The sequence below is a fragment of the Pungitius pungitius genome, chromosome 13 (assembly GCF_949316345.1).
Source record: "Pungitius pungitius chromosome 13, fPunPun2.1, whole genome shotgun sequence".
NCBI lineage: Eukaryota > Metazoa > Chordata > Actinopteri > Perciformes > Gasterosteidae > Pungitius > Pungitius pungitius.
Genome location: NC_084912.1, coordinates 2,933,339 through 2,943,376, shown reverse-complemented (window position 1 = coordinate 2,943,376; position 10,038 = coordinate 2,933,339). Strand labels below are relative to the sequence as shown.

Below are 10,038 nucleotides of genomic sequence, written 5' to 3'. Positions count from 1 at the left end.
AACTATTAAGAAAAAGTTAACAAACCAAAGTGGTCTAGGCACCGCTGGGATTTGAACCCAGGATCTCCTGTTTACAAGACAGGCACTTTGACCAACTAAGCCACGGAGCCTCTATTTGGTTGTATTTCCAGCAATATATATTGTTTGATTCAATACAGCAAAGTTGGAATTATTAAGAAAATGCTTACAGCTACAAGGTACCGCTGGGATTTGAACAAGATCCCTTTGTTTCAAGACAGACCTTATGACAAGTAATCTTTTTCCAATAACTGGCATTCTCAGTCATAGATGTGGCATTTTGGAATCCTAATGTTTGCTATAAGGAAGGAAGGCCCCGCTGGGATTTGAACCCAGGATCTCCTGTTTACGAAACAGGCGCTTTGACCAACTAAGCCACAGAGCCCTTGTCAGGGATCATAATCTAAAGAAAACCTTTAGTATTGCTACATTTAAAAAATTGGAATTCACAAAAGTATAATTTGATATGTATTAAAGGTGGAATCATTGAAATGAAAAGGACAAGTTCAGAGGTTAAGGCACTGCTGGGATTCGAACCCAGGATCTCCTGTTTACAAGACAGGCACTTTGACCAACTAAGCCACAGCGCCTCTATTTCCTTGTTTTTCCACCAATATATATTGTTCATTTCTACTCAACAAAGTTGGAATAATTTAGAAAAAGCAGACAACCACAGGGGTCTAGGCACCGCTGGGATTTGAACCCAGGATCTCCTGTTTACTAGACAGGCACTTTGACCAACTAAGCCACAGCGCCTCTCTTGACTTGTTTTTCCACCGATATATATTGTTGAATTATTGTTGAGAAAGTTGGAAATATTTAGAAAATGTAGACAACCACAGGGGTCAAGGCACCGCTGGGATTTGAACCCAGGATCTCCTGTGTACAAGACAGGCACTTTGACCAACTAAGCCACGGAGCCTCTATTTGCTTGTATTTCCAGCAATATATATTGTTTGATTCAATACAGCAAAGTTGGAATTATTGAGAAAATGCTTACAGCTACAAGGTACCGCTGGGATTTGAACAAGATCCCTTTGTTTCAAGACAGACCTTATGACAAGTAGTCTTTTTCCAATAACTGGCAATCTCGGTCGTAGATGTGGCATTTTGGAATCCTAATGTTTGCTATAAGGAAGGGAGGCCCCGCTGGGATTTGAACCCAGGATCTCCTGTTTACAAAACAGGCGCTTTGACCAACTAAGCCACAGAGCCCTTGTCAAGGATCATAATCTAAAGAAAACCTTTAGTATTGCTACATTGAAAAAATTGGAATTCACAAAAGTAAAATGTGATATGTATTAAAGGTGGAATCATTGAAATGAAAAGGACAACTTCAGGGGTTAAGGCCCCGCTGGGATTCGAACCCAGGATCTCCTGTTTACAAGACAGGCACTTTGACCAACTAAGCCACAGCGCCGCTATTTCCTTGTTTTTCCACCAATATATATTGTTCATTTCTACTCAACAAAGTTGGAATAATTTAGAAAAAGCAGACAACCACAGGGGTCTAGGCACCGCTGGGATTTGAACCCAGGATCTCCTGTTTACTAGACAGGCACTTTGACCAACTAAGCCACAGCGCCTCTCTTGACTTGTTTTTCCACCGATATATATTGTTGAATTATTGTTGAGACAGTTGGAAATATTTAGAAAATGTAGACAACCACAGGGGTCAAGGCACCGCTGGGATTTGAACCCAGGATCTCCTGTTTACTAGACAGGCACTTTGACCAACTAAGCCACGGAGCCTCTATTGACTTGTTATTCCACCAATATATATTGTATATTTCTTCTCAACAAAGATAGAACTATTAAGAAAAAGTTAACAAACCAAAGTGGTCTAGGCACCGCTGGGATTTGAACCCAGGATCTCCTGTTTACGAAACAGGCGCTTTGACCAACTAAGCCACAGAGCCTTTATTGACTTGTTATTCCACCAATATATATTGTATATTTCTACTCAACAAAGATAGAACTATTAAGAAAAAGCAGACAACCACAGGGGTCTAGGCACCGCTGGGATTTGAACCCAGGATCTCCTGTTCACAAGACAGGCACTTTGACCAACTAAGCCACGGAGCCTCTATTTGCTTGTATTTCCAGCAATATATATTGTTTGATTCAATACAGCAAAGTTGGAATTATTGAGAAAATGCTTACAGCTACAAGGTACCGCTGGGATTTGAACAAGATCCCTTTGTTTCAAGACAGACCTTATGACAAGTAGTCTTTTTCCAATAACTGGCAATCTCAGTCATAGATGTGGCATTTTGGAATCCTAATGTTTGCTATAAGGAAGGGAGGCCCCGCTGGGATTTGAACCCAGGATCTCCTGTTTACGAAACAGGCGCTTTGACCAACTAAGCCACAGAGCCCTTATCAGGGATCATAATCTAAAGAAAACCTTTAGTATTGCTACATTGAAAAAATTGGAATTCACAAAAGTAAAATGTGATATGTATTAAAGGTGGAATCATTGAAATGAAAAGGACAACTTCAGGGGTTAAGGCACCGCTGGGATTCGAACCCAGGATCTCCTGTTTACAAGACAGGCACTTTGACCAACTAAGCCACAGCGCCGCTATTTCCTTGTTTTTCCACCAATATATATTGTTCATTTCTACTCAACAAAGTTGGAATAATTTAGAAAAAGCAGACAACCACAGGGGTCTAGGCACCGCTGGGATTTGAACCCAGGATCTCCTGTTTACTAGACAGGCACTTTGACCAACTAAGCCACAGCGCCTCTCTTGACTTGTTTTTCCACCGATATATATTGTTGAAGTATTGTTGAGAAAGTTGGAAATATTTAGAAAATGTAGACAACCACAGGGGTCAAGGCACCGCTGGGATTTGAACCCAGGATCTCCTGTTTACTAGACAGGCACTTTGACCAACTAAGCCACAGCGCCTCTCTTGACTTGTTTTTCCACCGATATATATTGTTGAAGTATTGTTGAGAAAGTTGGAAATATTTAGAAAATGTAGACAACCACAGGGGTCAAGGCACCGCTGGGATTTGAACCCAGGATCTCCTGTTTACTAGACAGGCACTTTGACCAACTAAGCCACAGCGGCTCTATTTCCTTGTTTTTCCACCAATATATATTGTTCATTTCTACTCAACAAAGTTGGAATAATTTAGAAAACGCAGACAACCACAGGGGTCTAGGCACCGCTGGGATTTGAACCCAGGATCTCCTGTTTACTAGACAGGCACTTTGACCAACTAAGCCACAGCGCCTCTCTTGACTTGTTTTTCCACCGATATATATTGTTGAAGTATTGTTGAGAAAGTTGGAAATATTTAGAAAATGTAGACAACCACAGGGGTCAAGGCACCGCTGGGATTTGAACCCAGGATCTCCTGTTTACTAGACAGGCACTTTGACCAACTAAGCCACAGCGCCTCTCTTGACTTGTTTTTCCACCGATATATATTGTTGAAGTATTGTTGAGAAAGTTGGAAATATTTAGAAAATGTAGACAACCACAGGGGTCAAGGCACCGCTGGGATTTGAACCCAGGATCTCCTGTTTACTAGACAGGCACTTTGACCAACTAAGCCACGGAGCCTCTATTGACTTGTTATTCCACCAATATATATTCTATATTTCTTCTCAACAAAGATAGAACTATTAAGAAAAAGTAAACAAACCAAAGTGGTCTAGGCACCGCTGGGATTTGAACCCAGGATCTCCTGTTTACTAAACAGGCACTTTGACCAACTAAGCCACAGAGCCTCTATTGACTTGTTATTTCACCAATATATATTGTATATTTCTACTCAACAAAGATAGAACTATTAAGAAAATTCAGACAACCACAGGGGTCTAGGCACCGCTGGGATTTGAACCCAGGATCTCCTGTTTACTAGACAGGCACTTTGACCAACTAAGCCACAGCGCCTCTCTTGACTTGTTTTTCCACCAATATATATTGTTGAATTATTGTTGAGAAAGTTGGAAATATTTAGAAAATGTAGACAACCACTGGGGTCAAGGCACCGCTGGGATTTGAACCCAGGATCTCCTGTTTACAAGACAGGCACTTTGACCAACTAAGCCACAGCGCCTCTATTTCCTTGTTTTTCCACCAATATATATTGTTCATTTCTACTCGACAAAGTTGGAATAATTTAGAAAAAGCAGACAACCACAGGGGTCTAGGCACCGCTGGGATTTGAACCCAGGATCTCCTGTTTACTAGACAGGCACTTTGACCAACTAAGCCACAGCGCCTCTCTTGACTTGTTTTTCCACCGATATATATTGTTGAATTATTGTTGAGAAAGTTGGAAATATTTAGAAAATGTAGACAACCACAGGGGTCAAGGCACCGCTGGGATTTGAACCCAGGATCTCCTGTTTACAAGACAGGCACTTTGACCAACTAAGCCACGGAGCCTCTATTTACTTGTATTTCCAGCAATATATATTGTTTGATTCAATACAGCAAAGTTGGAATTATTGAGAAAATGCTTACAGCTACAAGGTACCGCTGGGATTTGAACAAGATCCCTTTGTTTCAAGACAGACCTTATGACAAGTAGTCTTTTTCCAATAACTGGCAATCTCAGTCATAGATGTGGCATTTTGGAATCCTAATGTTTGCTATAAGGAAGGGAGGCCCCGCTGGGATTTGAACCCAGGATCTCCTGTTTACGAAACAGGCGCTTTGACCAACTAAGCCACAGAGCCCTTGTCAGGGATCATAATCTAAAGAAAACCTTTAGTATTGCTACATTGAAAAAATTGGAATTCACAAAAGTAAAATGTGATATGTATTAAAGGTGGAATCATTGAAATGAAAAGGACAACTTCAGGGGTTAAGGCCCCGCTGGGATTCGAACCCAGGATCTCCTGTTTACAAGACAGGCACTTTGACCAACTAAGCCACAGCGCCGCTATTTCCTTGTTTTTCCACCAATATATATTGTTCATTTCTACTCAACAAAGTTGGAATAATTTAGAAAAAGCAGACAACCACAGGGGTCTAGGCACCGCTGGGATTTGAACCCAGGATCTCCTGTTTACTAGACAGGCACTTTGACCAACTAAGCCACAGCGCCTCTCTTGACTTTTTTTTCCACCGATATATATTGTTGAAGTATTGTTGAGAAAGTTGGAAATATTTAGAAAATGTAGACAACCACAGGGGTCAAGGCACCGCTGGAATTTGAACCCAGGATCTCCTGTTTACTAGACAGGCACTTTGATCAACTAAGCCACGGAGCCTCTATTGACTTGTTATTCCACCAATATATATTCTATATTTCTTCTCAACAAAGATAGAACTATTAAGAAAAAGTTAACAAACCAAAGTGGTCTAGGCACCGCTGGGATTTGAACCCAGGATCTCCTGTTTACTAAACAGGCACTTTGACCAACTAAGCCACAGAGCCTCTATTGACTTGTTATTTCACCAATATATATTGTATATTTCTACTCAACAAAGATAGAACTATTAAGAAAATTCAGACAACCACAGGGGTCTAGGCACCGCTGGGATTTGAACCCAGGATCTCCTGTTTACAAGACAGGCACTTTGACCAACTAAGCCACGGAGCCTCTATTGACTTGTTATTCCACCAATATATATTGTATATTTCTACTCAACAAAGATAGAACTATTAAGAAAAAGCAGACAACCACAGGGGTCTAGGCACCGCTGGGATTTGAACCCAGGATCTCCTGTTTACAAGACAGGCACTTTGACCAACTAAGCCACGGAGCCTCTATTTGGTTGTATTTCCAGCAATATATATTGTTTGATTCAATACAGCAAAGTTGGAATTATTAAGAAAATGCTTACAGCTACAAGGTACCGCTGGGATTTGAACAAGATCCCTTTGTTTCAAGACAGACCTTATGACAAGTAATCTTTTTCCAATAACTGGCATTCTCAGTCATAGATGTGGCATTTTGGAATCCTAATGTTTGCTATAAGGAAGGAAGGCCCCGCTGGGATTTGAACCCAGGATCTCCTGTTTACTAAACAGGCACTTTGACCAACTAAGCCACAGAGCCTCTATTGACTTGTTATTTCACCAATATATATTGTATATTTCTACTCAACAAAGATAGAACTATTAAGAAAATTCAGATAACCACAGGGGTCTAGGCACCGCTGGGATTTGAACCCAGGATCTCCTGTTTACTAGACAGGCAGTTTGACCAACTAAGCCACGGAGCCTCTATTGACTTGTTATTCCACCAATATATATTGTATATTTCTTCTCAACAAAGATAGAACTATTAAGAAAAAGTTAACAAACCAAAGTGGTCTAGGCACCGCTGGGATTTGAACCCAGGATCTCCTGTTTACGAAACAGGCGCTTTGACCAACTAAGCCACAGAGCCTTTATTGACTTGTTATTCCACCAATATATATTGTATATTTCTACTCAACAAAGATAGAACTATTAAGAAAAAGCAGACAACCACAGGGGTCTAGGCACCGCTGGGATTTGAACCCAGGATCTCCTGTTTACTAGACAGGCACTTTGACCAACTAAGCCACGGAGCCTCTATTGACTTGTTATTCCACCAATATATATTCTATATTTCTACTCAACAAAGATAGAACTATTAAGAAAAAGCAGACAACCACAGGGGTCTAGGCACCGCTGGGATTTGAACCCAGGATCTCCTGTTTACTAGACAGGCACTTTGACCAACTAAGCCACAGCGCCTCTCTTGACTTGTTTTTCCACCGATATATATTGTTGAATTATTGTTGAGAAAGTTGGAAATATTTAGAAAATGTAGACAACAACAGGGTCTAGGCACCGCTGGGATTCGAACCCAGGATCTCCTGTTTACAAGACAGGCACTTTGACCAACTAAGCCACGGAGCCTCTATTGACTTGTTATTCCACCAATATATATTGTATATTTCTACTCAACAAAGATAGAACTATTAAGAAAAAGCAGACAACCACAGGGGTCTAGGCACCGCTGGGATTTGAACCCAGGATCTCCTGTTTACAATACAGGCACTTTGACCAACTAAGCCACGGAGCCTCTATTTGCTTGTATTTCCAGCAATATATATTGTTTGATTCAATACAGCAAAGTTGGAATTATTAAGAAAATGCTTACAGCTACAAGGTACCGCTGGGATTTGAACAAGATCCCTTTGTTTCAAGACAGACCTTATGACAAGTAGTCTTTTTCCAATAACTGGCATTCTCAGTCATAGATGTGGCATTTTGGAATCCTAATGTTTGCTATAAGGAAGGAAGGCCCCGCTGGGATTTGAACCCAGGATCTCCTGTTTACGAAACAGGCGCTTTGACCAACTAAGCCCCAGAGCCCTTGTCAGGGATCATAATCTAAAGAAAACCTTTAGTATTGCTACATTGAAAAAATTGGAATTCACAAAAGTAAAATGTGATATGTATTAAAGGTGGAATCATTGAAATGAAAAGGACAACTTCAGGGGTTAAGGCCCCGCTGGGATTCGAACCCAGGATCTCCTGTTTACAAGACAGGCACTTTGACCAACTAAGCCACAGCGCCGCTATTTCCTTGTTTTTCCACCAATATATATTGTTCATTTCTACTCAACAAAGTTGGAATAATTTAGAAAAAGCAGACAACCACAGGGGTCTAGGCACCGCTGGGATTTGAACCCAGGATCTCCTGTTTACTAGACAGGCACTTTGACCAACTAAGCCACAGCGCCTCTCTTGACTTTTTTTTCCACCGATATATATTGTTGAAGTATTGTTGAGAAAGTTGGAAATATTTAGAAAATGTAGACAACCACAGGGGTCAAGGCACCGCTGGAATTTGAACCCAGGATCTCCTGTTTACTAGACAGGCACTTTGATCAACTAAGCCACGGAGCCTCTATTGACTTGTTATTCCACCAATATATATTCTATATTTCTTCTCAACAAAGATAGAACTATTAAGAAAAAGTTAACAAACCAAAGTGGTCTAGGCACCGCTGGGATTTGAACCCAGGATCTCCTGTTTACTAAACAGGCACTTTGACCAACTAAGCCACAGAGCCTCTATTGACTTGTTATTTCACCAATATATATTGTATATTTCTACTCAACAAAGATAGAACTATTAAGAAAATTCAGACAACCACAGGGGTCTAGGCACCGCTGGGATTTGAACCCAGGATCTCCTGTTTACAAGACAGGCACTTTGACCAACTAAGCCACGGAGCCTCTATTGACTTGTTATTCCACCAATATATATTGTATATTTCTACTCAACAAAGATAGAACTATTAAGAAAAAGCAGACAACCACAGGGGTCTAGGCACCGCTGGGATTTGAACCCAGGATCTCCTGTTTACAAGACAGGCACTTTGACCAACTAAGCCACGGAGCCTCTATTTGGTTGTATTTCCAGCAATATATATTGTTTGATTCAATACAGCAAAGTTGGAATTATTAAGAAAATGCTTACAGCTACAAGGTACCGCTGGGATTTGAACAAGATCCCTTTGTTTCAAGACAGACCTTATGACAAGTAATCTTTTTCCAATAACTGGCATTCTCAGTCATAGATGTGGCATTTTGGAATCCTAATGTTTGCTATAAGGAAGGAAGGCCCCGCTGGGATTTGAACCCAGGATCTCCTGTTTACTAAACAGGCACTTTGACCAACTAAGCCACAGAGCCTCTATTGACTTGTTATTTCACCAATATATATTGTATATTTCTACTCAACAAAGATAGAACTATTAAGAAAATTCAGATAACCACAGGGGTCTAGGCACCGCTGGGATTTGAACCCAGGATCTCCTGTTTACTAGACAGGCAGTTTGACCAACTAAGCCACGGAGCCTCTATTGACTTGTTATTCCACCAATATATATTGTATATTTCTTCTCAACAAAGATAGAACTATTAAGAAAAAGTTAACAAACCAAAGTGGTCTAGGCACCGCTGGGATTTGAACCCAGGATCTCCTGTTTACGAAACAGGCGCTTTGACCAACTAAGCCACAGAGCCTTTATTGACTTGTTATTCCACCAATATATATTGTATATTTCTACTCAACAAAGATAGAACTATTAAGAAAAAGCAGACAACCACAGGGGTCTAGGCACCGCTGGGATTTGAACCCAGGATCTCCTGTTTACAATACAGGCACTTTGACCAACTAAGCCACGGAGCCTCTATTTGCTTGTATTTCCAGCAATATATATTGTTTGATTCAATACAGCAAAGTTGGAATTATTAAGAAAATGCTTACAGCTACAAGGTACCGCTGGGATTTGAACAAGATCCCTTTGTTTCAAGACAGACCTTATGACAAGTAGTCTTTTTCCAATAACTGGCATTCTCAGTCATAGATGTGGCATTTTGGAATCCTAATGTTTGCTATAAGGAAGGAAGGCCCCGCTGGGATTTGAACCCAGGATCTCCTGTTTACGAAACAGGCGCTTTGACCAACTAAGCCCCAGAGCCCTTGTCAGGGATCATAATCTAAAGAAAACCTTTAGTATTGCTACATTGAAAAAATTGGAATTCACAAAAGTAAAATGTGATATGTATTAAAGGTGGAATCATTGAAATGAAAAGGACAACTTCAGGGGTTAAGGCACCGCTGGGATTCGAACCCAGGATCTCCTGTTTACAAGACAGGCACTTTGACCAACTAAGCCACAGCGCCGCTATTTCCTTGTTTTTCCACCAATATATATTGTTCATTTCTACTCAACAAAGTTGGAATAATTTAGAAAAAGCAGACAACCACAGGGGTCTAGGCACCGCTGGGATTTGAACCCAGGATCTCCTGTTTACTAGACAGGCACTTTGACCAACTAAGCCACAGAGCCTCTCTTGACTTGTTTTTCCACCGATATATATTGTTGAAGTATTGTTGAGAAAGTTGGAAATATTTAGAAAATGTAGACAACCACAGGGGTCAAGGCACCGCTGGGATTTGAACCCAGGATCTCCTGTTTACTAGACAGGCACTTTGACCAACTAAGCCACGGAGCCTCTATTGACTTGTTATTCCACCAATATATATTGTATATTTC

At 40.8% G+C, this 10,038-nt stretch overlaps 53 non-coding genes across 53 annotated transcripts; all 53 read right to left on the bottom strand.

Annotated features, from left to right (window-relative positions):
• Positions 1-36: 36 nt before the first annotated feature.
• On the bottom strand, positions 37-110 carry trnat-ugu (transfer RNA threonine (anticodon UGU)). The gene has a single exon. It is a non-coding gene; the product is annotated as a tRNA-Thr (tRNA).
• Positions 111-329: 219 nt separating this feature from the next.
• trnat-cgu (transfer RNA threonine (anticodon CGU)) lies at positions 330-403 on the bottom strand. The gene has a single exon. It is a non-coding gene; the product is annotated as a tRNA-Thr (tRNA).
• Positions 404-534: 131 nt separating this feature from the next.
• Positions 535-608, bottom strand: trnat-ugu (transfer RNA threonine (anticodon UGU)). Its single transcript has one exon. It is a non-coding gene; the product is annotated as a tRNA-Thr (tRNA).
• A 92-nt stretch (positions 609-700) lies between these two features.
• trnat-agu (transfer RNA threonine (anticodon AGU)) lies at positions 701-774 on the bottom strand. The gene has a single exon. It is a non-coding gene; the product is annotated as a tRNA-Thr (tRNA).
• Positions 775-866: 92 nt separating this feature from the next.
• trnat-ugu (transfer RNA threonine (anticodon UGU)) lies at positions 867-940 on the bottom strand. Its single transcript has one exon. It is a non-coding gene; the product is annotated as a tRNA-Thr (tRNA).
• Positions 941-1,159: 219 nt separating this feature from the next.
• Positions 1,160-1,233, bottom strand: trnat-ugu (transfer RNA threonine (anticodon UGU)). Its single transcript has one exon. It is a non-coding gene; the product is annotated as a tRNA-Thr (tRNA).
• Positions 1,234-1,364: 131 nt separating this feature from the next.
• trnat-ugu (transfer RNA threonine (anticodon UGU)) lies at positions 1,365-1,438 on the bottom strand. The gene has a single exon. It is a non-coding gene; the product is annotated as a tRNA-Thr (tRNA).
• A 92-nt stretch (positions 1,439-1,530) lies between these two features.
• Positions 1,531-1,604, bottom strand: trnat-agu (transfer RNA threonine (anticodon AGU)). The gene has a single exon. It is a non-coding gene; the product is annotated as a tRNA-Thr (tRNA).
• Positions 1,605-1,696: 92 nt separating this feature from the next.
• On the bottom strand, positions 1,697-1,770 carry trnat-agu (transfer RNA threonine (anticodon AGU)). The gene has a single exon. It is a non-coding gene; the product is annotated as a tRNA-Thr (tRNA).
• Positions 1,771-1,863: 93 nt separating this feature from the next.
• trnat-cgu (transfer RNA threonine (anticodon CGU)) lies at positions 1,864-1,937 on the bottom strand. The gene has a single exon. It is a non-coding gene; the product is annotated as a tRNA-Thr (tRNA).
• A 92-nt stretch (positions 1,938-2,029) lies between these two features.
• trnat-ugu (transfer RNA threonine (anticodon UGU)) lies at positions 2,030-2,103 on the bottom strand. Its single transcript has one exon. It is a non-coding gene; the product is annotated as a tRNA-Thr (tRNA).
• A 219-nt stretch (positions 2,104-2,322) lies between these two features.
• On the bottom strand, positions 2,323-2,396 carry trnat-cgu (transfer RNA threonine (anticodon CGU)). The gene has a single exon. It is a non-coding gene; the product is annotated as a tRNA-Thr (tRNA).
• Positions 2,397-2,527: 131 nt separating this feature from the next.
• trnat-ugu (transfer RNA threonine (anticodon UGU)) lies at positions 2,528-2,601 on the bottom strand. The gene has a single exon. It is a non-coding gene; the product is annotated as a tRNA-Thr (tRNA).
• Positions 2,602-2,693: 92 nt separating this feature from the next.
• On the bottom strand, positions 2,694-2,767 carry trnat-agu (transfer RNA threonine (anticodon AGU)). Its single transcript has one exon. It is a non-coding gene; the product is annotated as a tRNA-Thr (tRNA).
• A 92-nt stretch (positions 2,768-2,859) lies between these two features.
• trnat-agu (transfer RNA threonine (anticodon AGU)) lies at positions 2,860-2,933 on the bottom strand. The gene has a single exon. It is a non-coding gene; the product is annotated as a tRNA-Thr (tRNA).
• A 92-nt stretch (positions 2,934-3,025) lies between these two features.
• Positions 3,026-3,099, bottom strand: trnat-agu (transfer RNA threonine (anticodon AGU)). Its single transcript has one exon. It is a non-coding gene; the product is annotated as a tRNA-Thr (tRNA).
• Positions 3,100-3,191: 92 nt separating this feature from the next.
• On the bottom strand, positions 3,192-3,265 carry trnat-agu (transfer RNA threonine (anticodon AGU)). The gene has a single exon. It is a non-coding gene; the product is annotated as a tRNA-Thr (tRNA).
• Positions 3,266-3,357: 92 nt separating this feature from the next.
• Positions 3,358-3,431, bottom strand: trnat-agu (transfer RNA threonine (anticodon AGU)). The gene has a single exon. It is a non-coding gene; the product is annotated as a tRNA-Thr (tRNA).
• A 92-nt stretch (positions 3,432-3,523) lies between these two features.
• Positions 3,524-3,597, bottom strand: trnat-agu (transfer RNA threonine (anticodon AGU)). The gene has a single exon. It is a non-coding gene; the product is annotated as a tRNA-Thr (tRNA).
• A 93-nt stretch (positions 3,598-3,690) lies between these two features.
• Positions 3,691-3,764, bottom strand: trnat-agu (transfer RNA threonine (anticodon AGU)). Its single transcript has one exon. It is a non-coding gene; the product is annotated as a tRNA-Thr (tRNA).
• A 92-nt stretch (positions 3,765-3,856) lies between these two features.
• Positions 3,857-3,930, bottom strand: trnat-agu (transfer RNA threonine (anticodon AGU)). The gene has a single exon. It is a non-coding gene; the product is annotated as a tRNA-Thr (tRNA).
• A 92-nt stretch (positions 3,931-4,022) lies between these two features.
• trnat-ugu (transfer RNA threonine (anticodon UGU)) lies at positions 4,023-4,096 on the bottom strand. Its single transcript has one exon. It is a non-coding gene; the product is annotated as a tRNA-Thr (tRNA).
• A 92-nt stretch (positions 4,097-4,188) lies between these two features.
• On the bottom strand, positions 4,189-4,262 carry trnat-agu (transfer RNA threonine (anticodon AGU)). The gene has a single exon. It is a non-coding gene; the product is annotated as a tRNA-Thr (tRNA).
• Positions 4,263-4,354: 92 nt separating this feature from the next.
• On the bottom strand, positions 4,355-4,428 carry trnat-ugu (transfer RNA threonine (anticodon UGU)). Its single transcript has one exon. It is a non-coding gene; the product is annotated as a tRNA-Thr (tRNA).
• Positions 4,429-4,647: 219 nt separating this feature from the next.
• On the bottom strand, positions 4,648-4,721 carry trnat-cgu (transfer RNA threonine (anticodon CGU)). Its single transcript has one exon. It is a non-coding gene; the product is annotated as a tRNA-Thr (tRNA).
• A 131-nt stretch (positions 4,722-4,852) lies between these two features.
• Positions 4,853-4,926, bottom strand: trnat-ugu (transfer RNA threonine (anticodon UGU)). The gene has a single exon. It is a non-coding gene; the product is annotated as a tRNA-Thr (tRNA).
• A 92-nt stretch (positions 4,927-5,018) lies between these two features.
• trnat-agu (transfer RNA threonine (anticodon AGU)) lies at positions 5,019-5,092 on the bottom strand. Its single transcript has one exon. It is a non-coding gene; the product is annotated as a tRNA-Thr (tRNA).
• Positions 5,093-5,184: 92 nt separating this feature from the next.
• On the bottom strand, positions 5,185-5,258 carry trnat-agu (transfer RNA threonine (anticodon AGU)). The gene has a single exon. It is a non-coding gene; the product is annotated as a tRNA-Thr (tRNA).
• A 93-nt stretch (positions 5,259-5,351) lies between these two features.
• Positions 5,352-5,425, bottom strand: trnat-agu (transfer RNA threonine (anticodon AGU)). The gene has a single exon. It is a non-coding gene; the product is annotated as a tRNA-Thr (tRNA).
• Positions 5,426-5,517: 92 nt separating this feature from the next.
• Positions 5,518-5,591, bottom strand: trnat-ugu (transfer RNA threonine (anticodon UGU)). Its single transcript has one exon. It is a non-coding gene; the product is annotated as a tRNA-Thr (tRNA).
• Positions 5,592-5,683: 92 nt separating this feature from the next.
• On the bottom strand, positions 5,684-5,757 carry trnat-ugu (transfer RNA threonine (anticodon UGU)). The gene has a single exon. It is a non-coding gene; the product is annotated as a tRNA-Thr (tRNA).
• A 219-nt stretch (positions 5,758-5,976) lies between these two features.
• trnat-agu (transfer RNA threonine (anticodon AGU)) lies at positions 5,977-6,050 on the bottom strand. The gene has a single exon. It is a non-coding gene; the product is annotated as a tRNA-Thr (tRNA).
• Positions 6,051-6,142: 92 nt separating this feature from the next.
• Positions 6,143-6,216, bottom strand: trnat-agu (transfer RNA threonine (anticodon AGU)). Its single transcript has one exon. It is a non-coding gene; the product is annotated as a tRNA-Thr (tRNA).
• Positions 6,217-6,309: 93 nt separating this feature from the next.
• Positions 6,310-6,383, bottom strand: trnat-cgu (transfer RNA threonine (anticodon CGU)). The gene has a single exon. It is a non-coding gene; the product is annotated as a tRNA-Thr (tRNA).
• A 92-nt stretch (positions 6,384-6,475) lies between these two features.
• Positions 6,476-6,549, bottom strand: trnat-agu (transfer RNA threonine (anticodon AGU)). Its single transcript has one exon. It is a non-coding gene; the product is annotated as a tRNA-Thr (tRNA).
• A 92-nt stretch (positions 6,550-6,641) lies between these two features.
• Positions 6,642-6,715, bottom strand: trnat-agu (transfer RNA threonine (anticodon AGU)). Its single transcript has one exon. It is a non-coding gene; the product is annotated as a tRNA-Thr (tRNA).
• Positions 6,716-6,806: 91 nt separating this feature from the next.
• Positions 6,807-6,880, bottom strand: trnat-ugu (transfer RNA threonine (anticodon UGU)). The gene has a single exon. It is a non-coding gene; the product is annotated as a tRNA-Thr (tRNA).
• Positions 6,881-6,972: 92 nt separating this feature from the next.
• trnat-ugu (transfer RNA threonine (anticodon UGU)) lies at positions 6,973-7,046 on the bottom strand. Its single transcript has one exon. It is a non-coding gene; the product is annotated as a tRNA-Thr (tRNA).
• A 219-nt stretch (positions 7,047-7,265) lies between these two features.
• Positions 7,266-7,339, bottom strand: trnat-cgu (transfer RNA threonine (anticodon CGU)). The gene has a single exon. It is a non-coding gene; the product is annotated as a tRNA-Thr (tRNA).
• Positions 7,340-7,470: 131 nt separating this feature from the next.
• On the bottom strand, positions 7,471-7,544 carry trnat-ugu (transfer RNA threonine (anticodon UGU)). Its single transcript has one exon. It is a non-coding gene; the product is annotated as a tRNA-Thr (tRNA).
• Positions 7,545-7,636: 92 nt separating this feature from the next.
• On the bottom strand, positions 7,637-7,710 carry trnat-agu (transfer RNA threonine (anticodon AGU)). Its single transcript has one exon. It is a non-coding gene; the product is annotated as a tRNA-Thr (tRNA).
• A 92-nt stretch (positions 7,711-7,802) lies between these two features.
• On the bottom strand, positions 7,803-7,876 carry trnat-agu (transfer RNA threonine (anticodon AGU)). Its single transcript has one exon. It is a non-coding gene; the product is annotated as a tRNA-Thr (tRNA).
• Positions 7,877-7,969: 93 nt separating this feature from the next.
• Positions 7,970-8,043, bottom strand: trnat-agu (transfer RNA threonine (anticodon AGU)). Its single transcript has one exon. It is a non-coding gene; the product is annotated as a tRNA-Thr (tRNA).
• Positions 8,044-8,135: 92 nt separating this feature from the next.
• trnat-ugu (transfer RNA threonine (anticodon UGU)) lies at positions 8,136-8,209 on the bottom strand. The gene has a single exon. It is a non-coding gene; the product is annotated as a tRNA-Thr (tRNA).
• Positions 8,210-8,301: 92 nt separating this feature from the next.
• trnat-ugu (transfer RNA threonine (anticodon UGU)) lies at positions 8,302-8,375 on the bottom strand. Its single transcript has one exon. It is a non-coding gene; the product is annotated as a tRNA-Thr (tRNA).
• Positions 8,376-8,594: 219 nt separating this feature from the next.
• trnat-agu (transfer RNA threonine (anticodon AGU)) lies at positions 8,595-8,668 on the bottom strand. Its single transcript has one exon. It is a non-coding gene; the product is annotated as a tRNA-Thr (tRNA).
• A 92-nt stretch (positions 8,669-8,760) lies between these two features.
• trnat-agu (transfer RNA threonine (anticodon AGU)) lies at positions 8,761-8,834 on the bottom strand. Its single transcript has one exon. It is a non-coding gene; the product is annotated as a tRNA-Thr (tRNA).
• Positions 8,835-8,927: 93 nt separating this feature from the next.
• On the bottom strand, positions 8,928-9,001 carry trnat-cgu (transfer RNA threonine (anticodon CGU)). Its single transcript has one exon. It is a non-coding gene; the product is annotated as a tRNA-Thr (tRNA).
• A 92-nt stretch (positions 9,002-9,093) lies between these two features.
• Positions 9,094-9,167, bottom strand: trnat-ugu (transfer RNA threonine (anticodon UGU)). The gene has a single exon. It is a non-coding gene; the product is annotated as a tRNA-Thr (tRNA).
• Positions 9,168-9,386: 219 nt separating this feature from the next.
• trnat-cgu (transfer RNA threonine (anticodon CGU)) lies at positions 9,387-9,460 on the bottom strand. The gene has a single exon. It is a non-coding gene; the product is annotated as a tRNA-Thr (tRNA).
• A 131-nt stretch (positions 9,461-9,591) lies between these two features.
• trnat-ugu (transfer RNA threonine (anticodon UGU)) lies at positions 9,592-9,665 on the bottom strand. Its single transcript has one exon. It is a non-coding gene; the product is annotated as a tRNA-Thr (tRNA).
• A 92-nt stretch (positions 9,666-9,757) lies between these two features.
• Positions 9,758-9,831, bottom strand: trnat-agu (transfer RNA threonine (anticodon AGU)). The gene has a single exon. It is a non-coding gene; the product is annotated as a tRNA-Thr (tRNA).
• Positions 9,832-9,923: 92 nt separating this feature from the next.
• trnat-agu (transfer RNA threonine (anticodon AGU)) lies at positions 9,924-9,997 on the bottom strand. The gene has a single exon. It is a non-coding gene; the product is annotated as a tRNA-Thr (tRNA).
• Between the last annotated feature and the right edge of the window lie 41 nt (positions 9,998-10,038).